The sequence below is a fragment of the Mastacembelus armatus genome, chromosome 4 (assembly GCF_900324485.2).
Source record: "Mastacembelus armatus chromosome 4, fMasArm1.2, whole genome shotgun sequence".
Lineage (NCBI taxonomy): Eukaryota > Metazoa > Chordata > Actinopteri > Synbranchiformes > Mastacembelidae > Mastacembelus > Mastacembelus armatus.
The window spans coordinates 19,337,730-19,355,733 of record NC_046636.1 but is presented as its reverse complement, the minus strand read 5'-3'; positions in this window follow the sequence as shown (position 1 = coordinate 19,355,733).

Below are 18,004 nucleotides of genomic sequence, written 5' to 3'. Positions count from 1 at the left end.
TTCACTTTGCTGAAATCTTCAAAATAATCAGCTTGTCATAAAAGCACACGTATCAATGTCTGTGCATGAACTACATTAAATAAATATAAGTTATGAAAATAATTTAATACAAATAAATAAACTAATAGGTCTGGATTAAAGTGCTGGAGGCTACAGTGCAGTAGTGGAGAAAGTTTGAGAGATGTTTTGAATTTAGGTATTTTTTTTTAGGCTACCCTACAAATAGGAGGGGCTTCTGCCAGCTCTCTGACCAATCCCCAGCTGCAGTTGTACAAGATATCACTCATTCTCAGTTGCTAGGATATAGATATCAAGCGACTGCATTTGACCCTGCCCCCGCCACCCCCACAAGCAACAAACACATGCACAGCTAGCCACTATCCCTGAAAAGCTCACCCCTACCCTACTCTTCCATGTGTTTCTCTGGCCAGTTTTGATATTTCCACCCAGATTCCCAAGTGGTTCTGTGGGCATGTCTGTTGCATCATCTTTCTCACTAAAAGACCCAGGAGGGTTCAAGCATGCTGAATATTGCCGTATTCATATACATACACTCTGAATGGCAGCCATTGTTGATGCTGTGCCAATTCAGCAAAAGATTCAGTCAGTTCAACACCAGAAATAACCCAAATATTTGATTTTATGGAGATGACACATCTTCACATGTCTAATGAGATGTCATTTGAGGGTGATGGATTAAAAAAATAGCCATTAGTTGAAAAGGTGAAGAAAAGTACCCCTGTATACTTCCTTTAAGCTTGAAGGGACATAGACACCAGCCACAAATAGTGATGTTTGAAAATCCTTTACGGTAGCCTACATAAACTCCTACATAAACTATTTAAGCACGTACAGATTTTGTGCCACATCCTCGCACCTACTCCCAATTCAATTTCAGACGCTCCCTCTCGTCCAAGTAGTGTGGCACTGTAAACCTAGAGATCTAGTGTGGTTTTCAGAGATGAACAGCAGATGAATCAGCATGCAAAAATAAAAGGTAGGGTCACAGCGAGGGGACTGATAATAAATAGATGTGGTGTATCCAGGGAACACAAACCTCTAAGATACTCTCTTGTACTTTTAATAAAGACATGCTCTCTCCTCTGGGTGCATGTTGTGCTTTATGTGCCAATCTTATGACGTGACACTGTGGTCACTTAGCTGTTATTATAAATATATCCTTTACAGAAAAACAATTATTTGCTGCCAAACAAGGTTTAAAAAAAAAAAAAAGTCAAACTAATTTTTTCAATTGAAAAAAATATTTAAAAAATGTAATTGTAAAGTGAAGCTTTGTGCGTGCACAGTGTTTAGATGCTAAATACTGCTAAACAAGATTAAAAATCTTGTTAGCAGCTCTGTGAGGCTGAACTTAGGCACAGTGGTGCCTAAATGTCAAACATGTGATAACAGATGTTTCCACGAGTTGTGAACACAGCATATCATCACATTTTAAGCTGATGTAGCAAACCTATAATAGTGACGGTACAATGTTAGTTTTCATTTGGAGTTATGTTTCTATCCACCTAACGAGTGTAAGACCAATATTGATTGTTAGGAAACTATGTGGAAATATCTGGCTCTTTAGCTGTTAAATGCTCAACTATTTGCACAACTGGTTGCATTTTAGCTGAAAACAGCTGCCTGCTACAGTTAAAACTAAGCTATAAAAGCAATGGGAGTGACTCAAAATGTTAGAAGTGTAGTTCATACAGCTAAACAATGAACTGAAACTTGCTGTAAAACCCTGTAAAGCAGAGTTGCGCATCAGATTCAGCTAATCTTTTTCTGTAGGTTCATTACTGTGAGCTGCCCCTTTCACATGATCACAATCTTTTCAACTTATGTGATAGATTTTTACTATAAAAATACTGGCTATAGCCTCTTTAACATCACCACGCTATCAAGCACACAGTGGCTTGCTGCCATGTTGTTTAGCAGCTAAAATGTTCATTGTGGACCCCATTTTAAGTTTGTGTGAATAAATCTGTGAGATTAGATTTAAATTTTTTCACTGCTATTGCCATCTTTGGTCGAGATGAGTGTTGAAGCATTAGTAAATATCAAAATAAAACATTGTACAATTTCACGGGATATCATCCATCTATTATCTATATCTGCTGATTCCTATTTAGGGTCACAGGGATCTAATGGAGCCTAACCCAGCTCTCTTTGGGTGAAAGGCTGGGGTACACCCTGGACAGGTCACCAGTCCATCACAGGGCCACATATATACAAACACACACTCACTCACTCACACTCACACACACACACACACACACACACACACACACACACACACACACACACACACACACACACACACACACACACACACACACACACACACACACACACACACGTGCGCACGCGCGCGCGCACACACACACACACACACTCACTACTATGGGCAATTTTGGGTGAGATAAAGAACAGCTGGCTGTCCAACCCTGATGAAAACATCATCGCTGTTACAAGGTGCTCTGAACTGCAACAACTGTCACTGCACTGCTCCTGTCTGACTATTGCCAAGGTCACTGCTGTAAGTACCAGTTGCTGTTAATCTGCTTGCTCAGTTAAATAAAATTCCCCAGCTGAAAAATAAAGATCAGTAAAATGTAAAACCCACTTGTAAACGAGTAGGGTGATTATTATGGTATTTATACAACAAATTCCCTCTAATAAACCTTTTACATGCAGTGTAGCTTTGACCACGTTTACCTCTCAACATAACAAGGACAAACTGACCTCAAGATATCATTAAATCTGATATTTACAGCGACATCTGAAACCCTTACATCATTAATTACTCTAAGGCTTAGGTGTTGGGGACCAGTCACCAAACCCTTATTACTTCATATGAGTTGTATGTGTGTGTTTATGAGTTGGCAGCTACGTCAGTGACATCTCCGATACTGTCATCAGTAGAAGCGCACACATATCTAATGTGGTTATTATTCTCGCAAGGTTCTGATTAACGAGAGCTAAGCTTGCTTTAATCTGCAATTGTATCATGCTGCAGTCAAAACCACACATGGGAACTAGCCTTTGTCACTATACAGCCCAGTATCTCTGTAATTCATTTTGGTGTGTTCATTGTCCTGAAGGCATTATGTGGCCCCATTCACACAGCCTTATTAATGTCAAGAGTTTACATATGAGATGCCAAAGAGCAGTTGGTGGAGCAGCTGATGAAGTAGCCTCAGCGTTTGCTGCACTATGGAGAGACGTATTACCAGTGTCAGTCACATACACCACACTGTGGCCAATCAGTCTCACACTGTGAGGGGGTTATGTGGGCATACATGTGTGCGTCTATGTGTATATTCCAGTTGGTGACTAATGCAGGGGAAATCCAGATGAGTCAAAACTACCAGTGTCCAGTGCAGTGTCTGAGAGGTGATAATTTACAGCCTATGCAGTAAACTGCCCAGCAACTTGGCATTGTTCATAACATCCCTATAGGGAAATTGCTATTTTAACTGACAATACATCGGAAGAAGTTCAAGGAGAAGTTGGTGGGATAAAAAAAAAAGAATTCACTGGTCATATAAAATGACAAAATAAATCAACACATTTTTGAAGCTATCGGTGCAAACATATAAATTTAGTTCCTGGAGCATGGAATATTTTCTCCCTCATACAACCAGTCCTGTACTTCCATAACTGCGGAGAAGATAAAGAGCTTTGCACTAGCATTAACTTTCCCATGTGACCAGAATAACCTGTATTTCAATTCTTTGAATCATTATTTTCGGTAATATTCAGACTCCCAGACAATTATAGATGCTTTCCCACGATATGATTCAACTTTTTTTTGTGTGTCTTTTGTCACAGTGACTTTTACACCTGAGATCAGGTCGTTGTCACGTTGGGAAAATCAGTCTTGCCTGCAGCAATGAAAAGGCAGTGAGCCAGAGCTGAATAATTCATCCTGTATAACTAGCTTTCAGTTAAAACCAGATTTGTTTTTTTTGTTTTTTTTTTAGATGTTTATACACTACATGATCTATTATAACTGATTTTAAACAAGGCAAAACAAAGGGAATAAAAATTCATGCATTGCTCATTGGAAATGAGCAATGCATGTAAGATAATTAGTTAACAGAACAGCTTAGGCCAAAGTTCAACAAAACTGAACTTTTGAGCAAGATCCACCACACTGAGCACACCGGACATTCACAGAGAGATGTTGCGATATACTACACTCACAAAAAGTTTTTTTTTTTTTTTTGACACTATGTGAATATGCCCTAAGAACTTTCTCACTACAAAAAAAGCTCTCTGTTGTAGGTGGAAGCAATTACACAATACCAGTGTTTGGAGGAACTGGCTAATAAAACCCTTTACATCTGACAGGAACAACAGTCTTAAGTGACAGTTCTCTATGGTTTGTCAACAGAAGACACTAGAGCTGCAACTGACAATTATTTTTATTGATCAATCTGCCAAGTATTTTCTTCATTAATTTAATTATCACTGTAGTGGAAAATGATCATTATAATTTACTGTACAATTATATATGACAATGAAAGACTTCAAATCCTCACACTTGAGAAGGTGAAATTGAAAAAAAAACAGAAACAAGTGATTATTAAAATAGTTGACTGATTTTAGTTAATACAAGAATTGTCTTTGTTTGCAGTTCTGCAAACAACCACATTCACATCAAAGATAGTGTATTTGATCTATTACAAGTACTGGTTAGTATAGTTTTAAATTCACATTTTATAATCTGGAAAAAATAGCTATGACTGTTTGTGGGAGTGCCATGATTTTGGTGGGAACTCTATGTGAATGGGGCACAATGTGTGGAATTGTCCTTTCATTAATGAAGCACAAAATTCTAGGGGTAATCAGACCGCAGATTCTACCCAATAAAAGTGAGCAGGCAGACAGTGATAGATTCTGGTGCAGTATATATATTTGGGTAACCAGCAGCCCACAAGGAATAGCAAACTAAACAAAAATATGAAACTGATTTAAACTTGCTGTGGTTCACACCGTGGACTAGAACCCTTTGAGTAAACACAAATCAAAGCTTTCCACCAACTAGTCCTAGATCTAAGAAGCAGACAACCAGTGAACCACAAGGCATCAATCACAGCTAATCCAACACTAAACCTGTCTTTGTTGTCTTCTGATATCTGTCAACAACACTCATAGTGTGGTGTTAGCGTAATGCAATATAACTTTATCTTCAAAAAGGGAAAATGAACTGAAACATAGGGAAGGGCAACTGAAAAAGGGCTTATTACCATATAATTACACACAAATAACAAGTGGTCCACACACACTAAAATAAATCTTAATGTAGCTTATTGATAAGTCTTGATTATTAGAAAACAAACTTATAAGATGTCACTGAACAATTATAAATGAGATGAATGAAATTATTAACTTAAAAACACACACTAAACTAAATATACGGATAATGTATTAGGATTAGGTGGTGATCATCTTCTCAATTGAAAATTAAATGAGGAAACTGTTCGGACTCAGGAGCAGAGGGGGGTGATGATATTTTATACTCAAAGAACAGGTGTTCCCAGGACCTGCTTCAGCACTTCTGTGAGGTAATACAATCTTTCATATTCTGACTTTCAGAAATATAGTCCATGATGTAAAAGTTGTGGACTGGTGTTTAGCAACCACACCACTGGTATCCTGGCAACAGGTTGACAAGTGTGATTGGTCTGGTCCTCAACCTATTAAAAAGCATGTATGCGTATAACATAATGATGCCTGGGGGGCAGCTCAAAGACACATTACCCTCCATCCATGAGCTTACACCCGTCCACATGTAATATAAGTGAGGGGTTGAAGTGTCCTTTGTCACTGGATACGCTTTAAAAATAAAACACCCTGTCCATGTACTGGGATGCTTGAATGAAAGTGGATATTTCAGAGGCATTTCTTAGAGTCTCTGATGAGTAGATGGATATAGTTCATCTGTAACATACTGAAGCCATCAAACTTGCTGTGCATTGTGGTCATCATGATCATAGAAAAAAATCCCTGTGTGTTTGAAGTGGAACTCACTTTTTTGTTTTTATAGAGGAAAACACATTTTGTATTCACAAATTTCTGATTCATAAGAGAGGGCATAGCACCGGCTTAATTTTATTTTATTCATAAGCCACAGTCAACAAAACTACCCACTGCGCTCAACATTCAACAGTGTCCTTGATTTATATTAGTTTTTCATTCTTCTTTTTTACTGACCCAATTCCTAATGGAGATGACATCAACTCGAGTGTGTAATCCTTTCTGCTAATTGATAAGAGTGAATTTTCATTGCAATGAGCACATATGAAAGTGGATCTACCAGGAGTAGGCCGAGAATGTTTAGTGTCAGGTAGACCAGGTTCCACTGGGATAAAGTCACACATCAAGTTCCATTAGTGAGAGGGTTTGTGATTGTGCATCTGTTTAGGTGTCATGGCTGAGCAGCATGAGCTTGACATGAACTTGGCGTGAACTGGCCAGTTCATCTCTTCTCATCTTACTCTTACCATAGCCGTACATGATGTCTATATCTGCTGCCAAATCATGCCAGTGCGGCAGGTGATGTGGTGTTTTCAGGATGCAGATGCAGATCATGGACAACAGACCTGCCCATCTGATAAGTTCATAAGTGCCATTTGTTTGCCACTGGTGTCAGTGACAACTTCTAGCTTCACAGCACATCACAAAAGTGGAGCCTGAGTCACTTGGCAAACACCCTGACACCTGGTGTACCACTGACACCTTCATATAGTCATTTACCCTTTTTGGTCATTATCACTAACAACAATCTAACAACACAAAAATATTACTATGATGAATGCACCAGATTGTCTAAATTCACATTTTAAGATTGTTGTGGTAAAACCCGTTGGATGAGTAATAAAGAGACTGCAGACAGATTGTCTTTTCAGAATATATTTCTTGCAAGAAAGGAGCAAAACAGAATAGAACACAATTGATCAGTGTCTTCCCCAGTTGCTCAACTCCTATTAGGCTGAGGCCACTACTTATACAGACATTCAAAGTAAATGAAAATAATCATTTACATAATCAGATAATTAAGTCTTTACTTCCCTAATGTTCTACAAAGTGATTCCCTAATAAGGTTATATTCTAAAACTATATTCTCTTTCGACAGTTAACCCTCCATCCTGGGCCTGCTCTCTTATACTTGTCCCTTCCTCACACCTAGTGCCCTAAGGAACCCTTCTCCCAGATACTCCTCACCAACATCCTTGAGAACACTGTGTCCCTTAGTCTCAGACTATACTGGGTCAAGAAGAACATAAACATCAGATATGATTATGAAAAACACATGAGCTCCTTGGTGAACTCTATGAATCAACCTATAAATGAAAAACTGTGAAACTTGAAAAACCAACAATACAATAAGAAACAATAAAAAGCTGTGAACAGAAAACCGCAATGAGCTCACCAAAAGCATAGCAGCAATTTTCTACCATGAAGACGGATAATTATTCTATCTAATCCCTAAGCAGAATGTGCAGCTTTAGTTTCTTACTGGCCAGATGTGCTTCTTTTAAGATTCAGAAACTTCCACAATGTAAGACATGTGAAGCCACCTGATTAAACTGGGGTTTTACTTGCTGACATGTGCTGCAAACTAAACAAATCAGGAAAACGCAAGAGGAAGCTATTTCTTTCATATCAATAGTAGAAAGGTAAAGAAAGGCAGACCAGCCACCAGGTGACATTTCTGGGAAACTGTACATCATATATATCCAAAAATAATAACCAGCAATTACTCAAAATAACAAAAAGTGTGACCAAACAATGTGTAGGAGGTTAAGGAGGAGTATTAAGCTTCAAATGCACTGCTATGCCTGTATGAGATATACTGTAGTTGTCCTATCGTGTTTGTTTTTGCTTTGTAATACAAAAGTCAGTATTAACCAAGCAGGAAAATAACAGGTCTGAAAAACAAATCTGTTCTTAAGACTAAAGCAGGCTGGCTAAGAAGGTTGTATGACAGGTTTGTTGAGCCTCAGGGGCCTGTGGGTCCTATTCAGCTCCTACACTCCGTCTTTCCTCACTCAGATCCTACAGTGAAGCCTGTCATTTCTACAGTGCATGAGGCATATAAGCCATTTGAAAAATATGTGTTAACCTGACAGATGCTCATATATAGCTAAGTGATCCTAAAAGATCTCAGAACCATGCCACTCTCGCTTAGGCTGAAAAAAAAAATCTGATAACAAATCTCTGAACTTTCCCTCTTAAAGCAAACACATCAAGTTAATTGTGAGTTTAAATAAATGCATGTTCTACGGTATTCTTCAAAGTCAAAGAGTGGAAAATGTGATGAATATGTCATCAGTCAGCTTTTCCATGTAATAATCTACAGACGCCAGATTTCTTTCTTTCTGCCCCACCCCATCCCAACACAGCCAAATAGCTATGCTCTGTTGCAATGAACATACACCTCCACGTAGCTTTGCTGATAGCGAAGGATGTTACGGAGATCAGCCGTGGGGTGAACTCGGACAAATAGTCCATGTGCCAAACTTAGTGTAAGCTGATTCTGTGAGGGCATGGCCATAGAAAACTGCTCTGTCTCTCTGTCTCTCTCTGTCTCTCTCTCTCTCTCTGTCTCTCTCTCTCTCTCTCTCTCTCTCTCTCTCTCTCTCACACACACAGACACACACACACACACACACAGTCAAAGACACACGGAGGCGTCATCACACCTTTCTTGCCTCTGTCAGTATTAGTCACAGAGAATCGTTGCACAAAGAAAGGAATCTTATCTTTCACTATGTGAGGCCTTCCAAAACACTGCGCTATCCCATTTACCAAAACAATTTAAAAAGGGGTTGAATAGTTTCCAGCAACACCAGAAAGCACACAGATGTAACTTAAGTCATTTCAGGCCTAGTTCAAAGGAGTCACAGTGCCAGTCAAAACTGTATGCACTGTGGCACAACAGGAAATGCCACAGCCATGTCGGTGGCACTCTGTGTCTCATGGCAGACTGAACGTTGCTGGAATGTAAACTCCACTCAGACACAGATATCACACCTGTCCACGCTGTCTGCAGAGGCGGAAGGTAACTAAATACATTTACTCAAGTCTTGTACTGAAGTACACTTTTAAGCAACTAGTACTTTAACTGATTCAAGTTTCAGGAATACTTCTACTATGCCCAATTCTGAGACAAATCTTGCATTTTGTATTTGCATTTTTAACATTTAAATAAGCAGCTACTAATATTAATAATACACAATATAATGAGATGATCAATTATGAGGTATTACTATAGGGTTAAACTTTCTAGTAGCAAAGTTGTAGCCCTGCCTTAGCTAGCTGCAATATTAAAGTAATAGATATTTTACATTGATGTATCAAAAATTAAAATACATGAATGAAACTAATAATCTGAAAAAGGTGATTTTTCTGCATAATGAGAACTTTTACTTCGGTACTTAGAACCTACAACAGTGATTTTTGGCCACCTGGTGGCAGCAGAAACAACTAGTGTACTAGTTTGTATTGCAAATTTTTAGCAAAAAGTTTTTGTTTTTATCGACACATCCATCAGTTGCAGAGCAATGCTGGCTTAGAATCGTGTTTGTGACCATTTGGCAAGTGTTAGTCTATTTTTCAATCTGTTTTAGCTCTGGCGTTATTATCTACCAACTGCTTTCAGTGTGTTTTGATTATAATGCTCATATATATATATTTATATATACATACATACATACACACACACACACACACACACACACACACACACACCTTTTTACTAAACTTTGTACTAGATTTTGAATGCATGTCTTAAGAGTACTTCTTCACTATGGTATTACTGCTTCCACTACTTCCTCCACTAATGGCTGATTGACAAAGTGTCACCAACAGGTTCAGAACAGGGGGAAAAATACCACTCAAAACTGTTTCTTATTAAGAACTCTGTCACCAGAAACATCCAGTGAGCACTGAGAGCATGACTGCAAACTCTTAATTCTGTGTGTGTGTGTCTGTCATGACTCCAGCTGTGATTCTCTTTAAGTAAAACACAAGCTTCATCTCATCTGTAAATGCCTGCTGATCTTATAAATCATACATTTGAAGGCTTTGGCTGTGTGAGCTGTAACAGACAAATTCTGGTTTGCGCCTTCTATGATCTTCATGTTGAGAAAATATTTACTGTGAATGTAAAATACATCCAGGGGGTGGCTAGTTCATGTCTATTGAAGGTTAGCAACGGCAGACATCTGGTGAAATTGTAGCCCACAGCTGTCGCCAGCCTGACATCTCCTTGCTCTCAAATTTATCTCCTGCCACCGGGACATCTGCGGACGACATGCCAACCATATCAAGGACATATCTACAAACACTGAGGAGGTTGCTGTGGAGTCAGTGGCTGACACAAGATGCCCGGGGGCTGCTGCTGTTGCTGCTGGGTGGAGGGGGTCAGAGGGAAGGTAGAGCAGGGGCACTCACTTAGCGTCAAGCCATCACATTCTTCCCTCCTGTGCTGGAGGTCAGGCTGGGGGACAGTTAAAGGAGTATCTGACTGACATCTTAACCTCACTCATAAACTGCTCTACTAGCTGAGGAAACAGGCCCCGGAGCCAGAAATGGTCACCACTTACAACAGTATGATTAACATTCTTAAAGGATAATAACACTATTTTGACATATGGCTCATGTGTGGTGTGTGTTTTCACACTGATGCATGGTTTAGCATGGTTTTATATTCCTGACTTGTTTGGTTTACTCTGTCTGAACAATGCCTTAGAATCAATGAGATGAGAGTGGTTTGACGATGTGTTTACTAAAATTAAAGTAGAAAATCAACATTTAAAAAATACTCAAATACTAAAACTTTTAAGGAAGTGAATATGTAGAAGTTTTGGCAAAAATATTGAATCTAAAAATCAACAGTAAAAGTATCCATTAAGCTGAATGGTTATAGATGGAAGAAACTAATTTTGGCCCTTTGTATTCTCAACCTTTTTTGGTCACTACCTGAATCTCATGACCAATAGTGAAAAGTGTAGATCAGCTGGTAAATTCAGTGTTCAGTACAACACCTGTAATATAAGGAGTGGATTGCTCAGAGCCTCTGTAAGGCTTCTCAAAATCCACAAACACATGTCAGCTGAATGGGCAAACCCTCCTTTAGAGCCCATCAGGTTTTAAGAGTTGTTCCATGGCAGGAAAGAATTCACATTGCTTCTCCTGATTATGAGGTTCAACATTTGGTCAAAACCTTTATAGCACCTTGCTATATACTTTCCTAAGGAGGCGCTGTAGTGAGATACCATTATATTTGGCACACACTCTGGTCTCCCCTTTTCCATCCCAGTCTGCCACTGCCCAGGCACTGTACCCAACCTCCATACAACATTCAGCTACCTGACTGCTTGCTGCTGAGGAGGCTCTTATTTACTTCAGAGCCCATTGCCAAAGATATGAGTGAGACCTCTATCTAAATGTCAAACTGCAAGAGTTCAAAGGTTTTTTTAAAGTGTACCTTCTCTGACTTGACAATATCTCTAGTCAGAGTCAGCAGCCCTCCCCTGTTCGATGCAGGCTGACCCTGCTTTATCTTCCCGTGTTGTCTGATGGTTTGCCATCCTAGGGTTCATAAGATACCAGTTAATAGCATCCCTGAACTCCCACACTGTGGAAGGCTGGAGCCTTTCAGGCCTATGGCACCCATCTGCTGATTCACAAAACCCAGGACTAGGAAGTTGAATTTAGATAGATCTGACTTTTCATTCAAAAAGGCCAAAAAAAGGCCTTCACTACAACTAACATGGTATATAAGTCCCAAAAGAATCACTCGACTTTTTCCTCTAATTGGACAAAAAATACTTCATATTTTTAAAGCATTTTTAAACATTACTTTGGGTAGCTTTGTTGATATTTTACAAAAATTCCACATTATTAACACATGCTTGAACAAAAACTAATAAAAGACAATCCACAAATCAACTATTACACTACTATCACATTACTGTATATTGATGTCACTGTCAGGAGGCAGTAACACAAGAATAATTTGACAAATGTCAAAGTTGTATTTAAAAAAAGTAGATTGTCTAAATCTATATATAGTATATAGAAGACAGCAGATGGTTGTATCTCTGTATTGGCAAATGTTAAATGCTAAACTCAGAACTTAACTAAATGCAATTTAATACTGGTTTACGACAAAGCTTCACTTGAACAGCATAAATCAAAATGTTTTTTCCACCATAGAAATAAAATATTATGGGATTTAGACTGCAGACAGCTATGATCTGCACGTGCATTACAGTTTTAATATGCATGTGGGTTTAGAGTGTGCGTGTGTGTAAGTGTGTACATATCTGAGGTTGAGGTTGGTTCCCATGCAGACTCTGCTCATTCTCCTCCACTGCAGCCTTTCCAGCAGCTTGTCATCAGTGCTTAGTCTCAGCACTGCTGACCGTCTGCCCACCGTCTACTGGGGGCATCTTAAAACAAGGAGCTGGATGACTGACACAAATACAATCTCATATACTGTCTGACATGCGAAATATGGCAGAGAATGCAATTATCCTTCCACCAGTGAGTAGTGCTGGTATAGTGTTGAATACATGCCAGTATAGTGATTTTCATCAGTTACACAAGCTGCATGTAGAGACTGGAACCAAAGCACACTTTCACTTGACTCTTGACATTTTATAACATAATCATACGGGTGCACTCAGCTGAGGTTTATTTAAGTAAGTTAAGTATTTGAGTGCTGTCTCAAATTATTAGCTCCAAAAGATCAGTAAACAAACTACTTGTTTTTACACTGACCAACTTAAAACTAGCAGTAACCTCCTAAATGTTTATCCCCGTTACCAGTTCTAATACTAGGTTAAGCTAATCTAACTGCCTACTGACTCACACTATATAGATTATAATGTATTTACCACACAGGCATGAGTGGGAAACTGGATGCTTGTTAAAATGTAAAGGTGGCCTGTTTAGTGGCAAAGCCGGGTTTTCGGGATACGAAACAGTTATGAAAATTGCTTGCTGAAGCATCAACAATACTGATTCAATGTCATATACTGTCTGATATGAAATATGGCAGAGAATGCCATCATCATCATCAGAAATGGCCTTTTAGGAAACTTAGCTAGAAAATAGTACATTAACTCAAGCACTGTGCCCTGGTATAATTTGACAAATGCAGTAACTAGTGACTTTGATTATAATACAAAATATATAAAGAGTTCATAAAAATGGATTGAAATGATAAAATTGCTCTGATTTTCTTTATATGTTTATGCTTTTGTAATATTAACCCAGTAATAAAATGTATAATAATGATACAGTACTTGCATTTAGCTGATCATGTTTTTACATAAGTCAAAATTTGAATTCAGGAGTTTTACTTGAAATGAAGTATTTTCAATAGATGGAATTGTCCCTTTTGATTAAACGATCTTGCACTATTGCAACACACTAGTTTCCATTATATAAAGTCTGCCATTCCTGTTTTTAGATTCCAATTGCTCACCTTTGCACAAGGAAATCAAATTAAATGGTGTAATGATTCCACTACTCAAGAAAAGCTATTTGTAGCTTTTTTAACATTTTTTTTTTAATAACAAATACATTTGAAGTATAGAAACCAAATTTGGCATCTGAGGTATAAGGTTGTAAGGCCAAACACATATCTTTAGCTTTTATTTAAAGGGTTGCACTAAAACCATTGTGTGTATGCTGAAACCATTAAAAAAAAATTAATCATGAAAATCATATTTATCACTGCTCTGATTTTTACTGTACACAGAAATATATAGGTAGGAGAGTCAGATAAAGGTTGCACATTTCTTGAATGTCCCTCTCAGCTTTTGTTTTCCATAACAAGAATCCAGGGTGTGTTCTGGGCTGCAACATTCTGCATAGTTGGGAGGGTTAGTGGATTTGACAGTTCTCCAAGTGTCCCATGGCCATGAGTTCAGCGAACACGCTCCAGACACAACAGTGACAGCTGGGGGAGAGATAAATAAAAACAGTGTCTCTAGCTCCATTACAAGACAGCAATCCGGACAACAACCCAGTAGCCTCAGTGAGCGCGTGCATGCCAACATATCCACATACACTACATGCGTGAACAAACGCATGCACGCTTTTCCTCACACATTCACTCCTTCACACTTACTGTATTCACTGCTGCGAGGGCAACAGATGGAAAAAGGAGAGAGGCGAGAAGAAGGGGAAAGTGCCACAGAGTATAATAAATGCTGTTGGACTTGGCTCGTTAGCAACCAGCATTCCCCTGACAGGTGTAACATGTTTACCAAACAAACAAGCAACACAGATGTCAGAGAAGTGAAAATGGTGACTTGAGGTTGCATGACCTGTGAAAAGAAGCCTGGTATCCAAGCTGGCATATCTATGAGGGCTTTGAAGGTATTTCAGAGAGATGAGAAGACTGCGTGCCACACCAGGACTGCAGAAGTGTCTCGCAGAATTTGTCTTATGTTACTCGCCCCAAGCATCCCAGGCAGCTCTGGTTGTTAGCTGGGGCCATCCAGGGTCACAGGCACTGATGGGCAGTTTTTAAACCTCTCACTTTTCTGATCACATTCCACTTCAGGGCAGTGGGAAAAATCATCTCACATCACAATCAAGCAAAATAACCACTTGGACCTGTCGGGCTAGACATGAAGACTTCCGCTCTAATCTCCTGTGACCTTGACCTCCAACAAAACCACTTCAAGTTATCTCTAACAGGCCACATGTTAACTACTCCAGTTAAATTGTTAATTGCTGATTTATCCACATCATACTTCTTGTGTAAACTATCACTCTTGCTGAAGCACTAGTGTCAGCCCACAAGCCCATGTTCTACTAGTGGAAAAATATTGGTGTGAAGCACAAGCCATATTATCTAGCCCAAGGCACTAACTTACCTTTCCAGAAAGGAATGCAATCATTAGTTTGAAAGTCATTTATCACAGGAGTCCATGTTTTTCTCCTTGACAAAGGAAGGATATACATTTAATTGTATTGTATACTAAATTTAAAAAATACCCAGATTCATTTCTAAAATCCAACACCTTACTTGTCCCCTTAATTTTGTCATTACAAAATGTAGTAATGAAACTATTTATCTAGTAGCTATAGTGCTTGTTTGCAGAGGGCTGGAGATCAGGTGAGAGGCGGGATCTACCCTGGACAGACCATCAGTCTATCTCACATTCACACCTACGGACAATTTAGTTACTAGTCAATCCAACCTGAACGTGCACATATGTGGTCAATGTTGAGTTAAGAGTGTAGCTGCATTCTTGAGAGCAAATCAGAGCTTTGATTCAGATGAAGCACCTTAAGGGCTGAAAATAATAATCTCTAATGCAAATACAGTGCATCTAAGGACAGATATGGTTCATACACAACACACCCACACTCCCTCCTGTCTACTGCACGCACATCTGCGCACACACACACACACACACACACACACTGGCCCACATTTATCCTACATCCTGGGAGTAAGAGCAAGTCACATCACATCTAGATGTCAGCCAACTGAAGTGCTGTTCTAAACAAATAATGGCTGACAGAAAAAAGAGAAAAACTAAGATTGGAGTTCCATTAAAGTCCAATTCATACATGACCGGGCATGTAACCTGCATCATCTGAACAGCAAACAACAAAATCGCAAACATTACATTTTATGAAGTGGTTTATTATTTCAAATGATTTGTGACATAACAGTCTTTAAAGCCTTCATGTCATGCTCCTGTTCACTGTTTTTGGTAACTGCTTTACCTGCAGCTAAGATAACGCCATGACAAAGAGTAAAATGATTACAGCTACAAATGCAGTCCATGGAAACCAAACAAAATAAACACGCTTGCTTGGCTATAATGAAAATAATGACTTGCTAGTGAATCATCAGGAGGCCCAAATGTGAAACTCCAATAAACTTTTTTTTTTTTTTTTTCAGGGGCTAAGCTACATCACTTGAAGTCTCATTTATCTCGCAGTTAATCCTGTTTCTGAATGTCTTTTACAATCTGAAGAGACAAAATATAGACGAGGTGCTTTGCTTTAGGCCAGAACACTGCTTGATCCAGGATTAGAGACACGTCCTCATTCTGGGAGGAAACATGTTAACCCCTTCAAACCCTAAGGTTATGATACATGATACTAAAGGTACTGAACTTAACCATATACTTTACCTTGTGGAATAACAGATGCATTTACTGCTGCGACACTTGCTACTTAACCTTGTTTCCTGATGAAAATGCCTGAAGAAAGACTAAATACTGCTGGCTTAGATTGTCTGCATTCACTTGTATTTGTTGCTCTGGAAATGAGGAGTCATTTGTAAACACGAGTGCACAATTTTGCTCAACAGTGTACGATTTCACTTTTTTATAAATGTTTTATAAAAGTTTTATAGATGAAATTGTAGCTTATACTATTTACAGTTGACATTTCCTCAGCAAAATTCATTCAGTGTATTTACATTTAATCAATACAGCTTAGTTTTCAATTATATTAGTGTGGTCCACCATTTCCATGCACAATTCTTATTGCAGACCTATTCAAGAGGGATTCACTGGAACCTATGGATGTATCTGAGTTCCCCTAATTACAACCATGTTTACCTCATTTCAGTTTTTTTCCCTTGTGCCTTTGCTCCACCCACCAAAGATGTGATGAGGGACATAAGAGGAGGGCCGTGAGGTGCTGGGGATGAAGCCTATTCCAGCAGACAACAGGGGAGAGGTGAGATACATCCTGGACAGAGTGCCAGTCTGCCACACAGCTGACATATAGAGAGAAATACTCATACTCACACCTACGGCAACTGAGTCACCAGTCAAATTACCTGCATGTCTTTGTACTATGTGAGGAAGCTGCAGGACCTAGAGAAACCACACACAGACACAGAGAGAACATGAAAACTCCACACAGAATGGCACCAGTCAGCTGTGGGGGATTGGACCCAGAACCCTCTTGTTGGACCACTGTGCTGCCTCTGTTTGGAAATGTAAAACACACTGGAGCTGTTAAAAGACAATAATGATGTGGCAGTACCAAAAGTACTTTCAAATAATTACTTGATAGATGATTGGGTAAGCCATATATCAGTCACAGACTAACACTAAGCAATTTCAACCAATCAGAGCAACAAGTCACATGATACAGTAACTACGGGCCGAAGATTACAGCAAATCACTGAGTCATGGATGCTAACGAGCCTCATCCAGTTTTTTTCCCTTGGTGGGTACTATTTAACACCATGTTATTTGACTTATTCCAAATCCAAATGCTTGAGAGCACATTTTACCTGTTGTACCGCCTCCAACTGGGTCCACTTCCTCCCAGTTTCCAACCTGGGGGGCAGCCACCCATATGACATGATCATGGGACTCAGTCAGTGTCATTATCAGCGTCACTTTAGTGCACTTATATTCTTCGGTAAGGCTAAAGACAGGGCACCATGTCCATAAAAGCTGATGTTATCAATGCAATCGAAGCCACTTTTTTATGTGTCCTTTCCTTCTTCTTCTTGATCTTGTTCAGAGGGACATTGATTGTGTCTTCCCTCAGTTTGTCAGTCTGATCTGGGTCCTGGCTTTAACTGGTTGTTCAAGCTCCATTGGAATGGGTGTTTCTCTGATTTAAAACCTGTGATCTACTAGTTTTCCTCCTACAATAGAAATGCTCCTGGATTTAACGGGTTTTAAGTTCATGTGTTCTATGTTGGTCTGAGGTTTTTCCAACGCTTGGTACATGGGACGGTTGAGGTGGTTAAGTCATCACAGTAATGCAGTGCATTCATTTTGCTGCTGAGCATTTACTAATTATTGTATAATGTCTAATGAATTATGGGTTAGTTTTCACTTAACTTTCCCAGCAAGGCTCTCTTTAAACTGCATCCGAGCTGTATTATATTACAGTTAAACTGGAATATCCTTCTGCTGCTGCTTTCTTAACAGTAAAAACACTGAATTGAAAATGAGAGTCACAGGAAATTATGTAT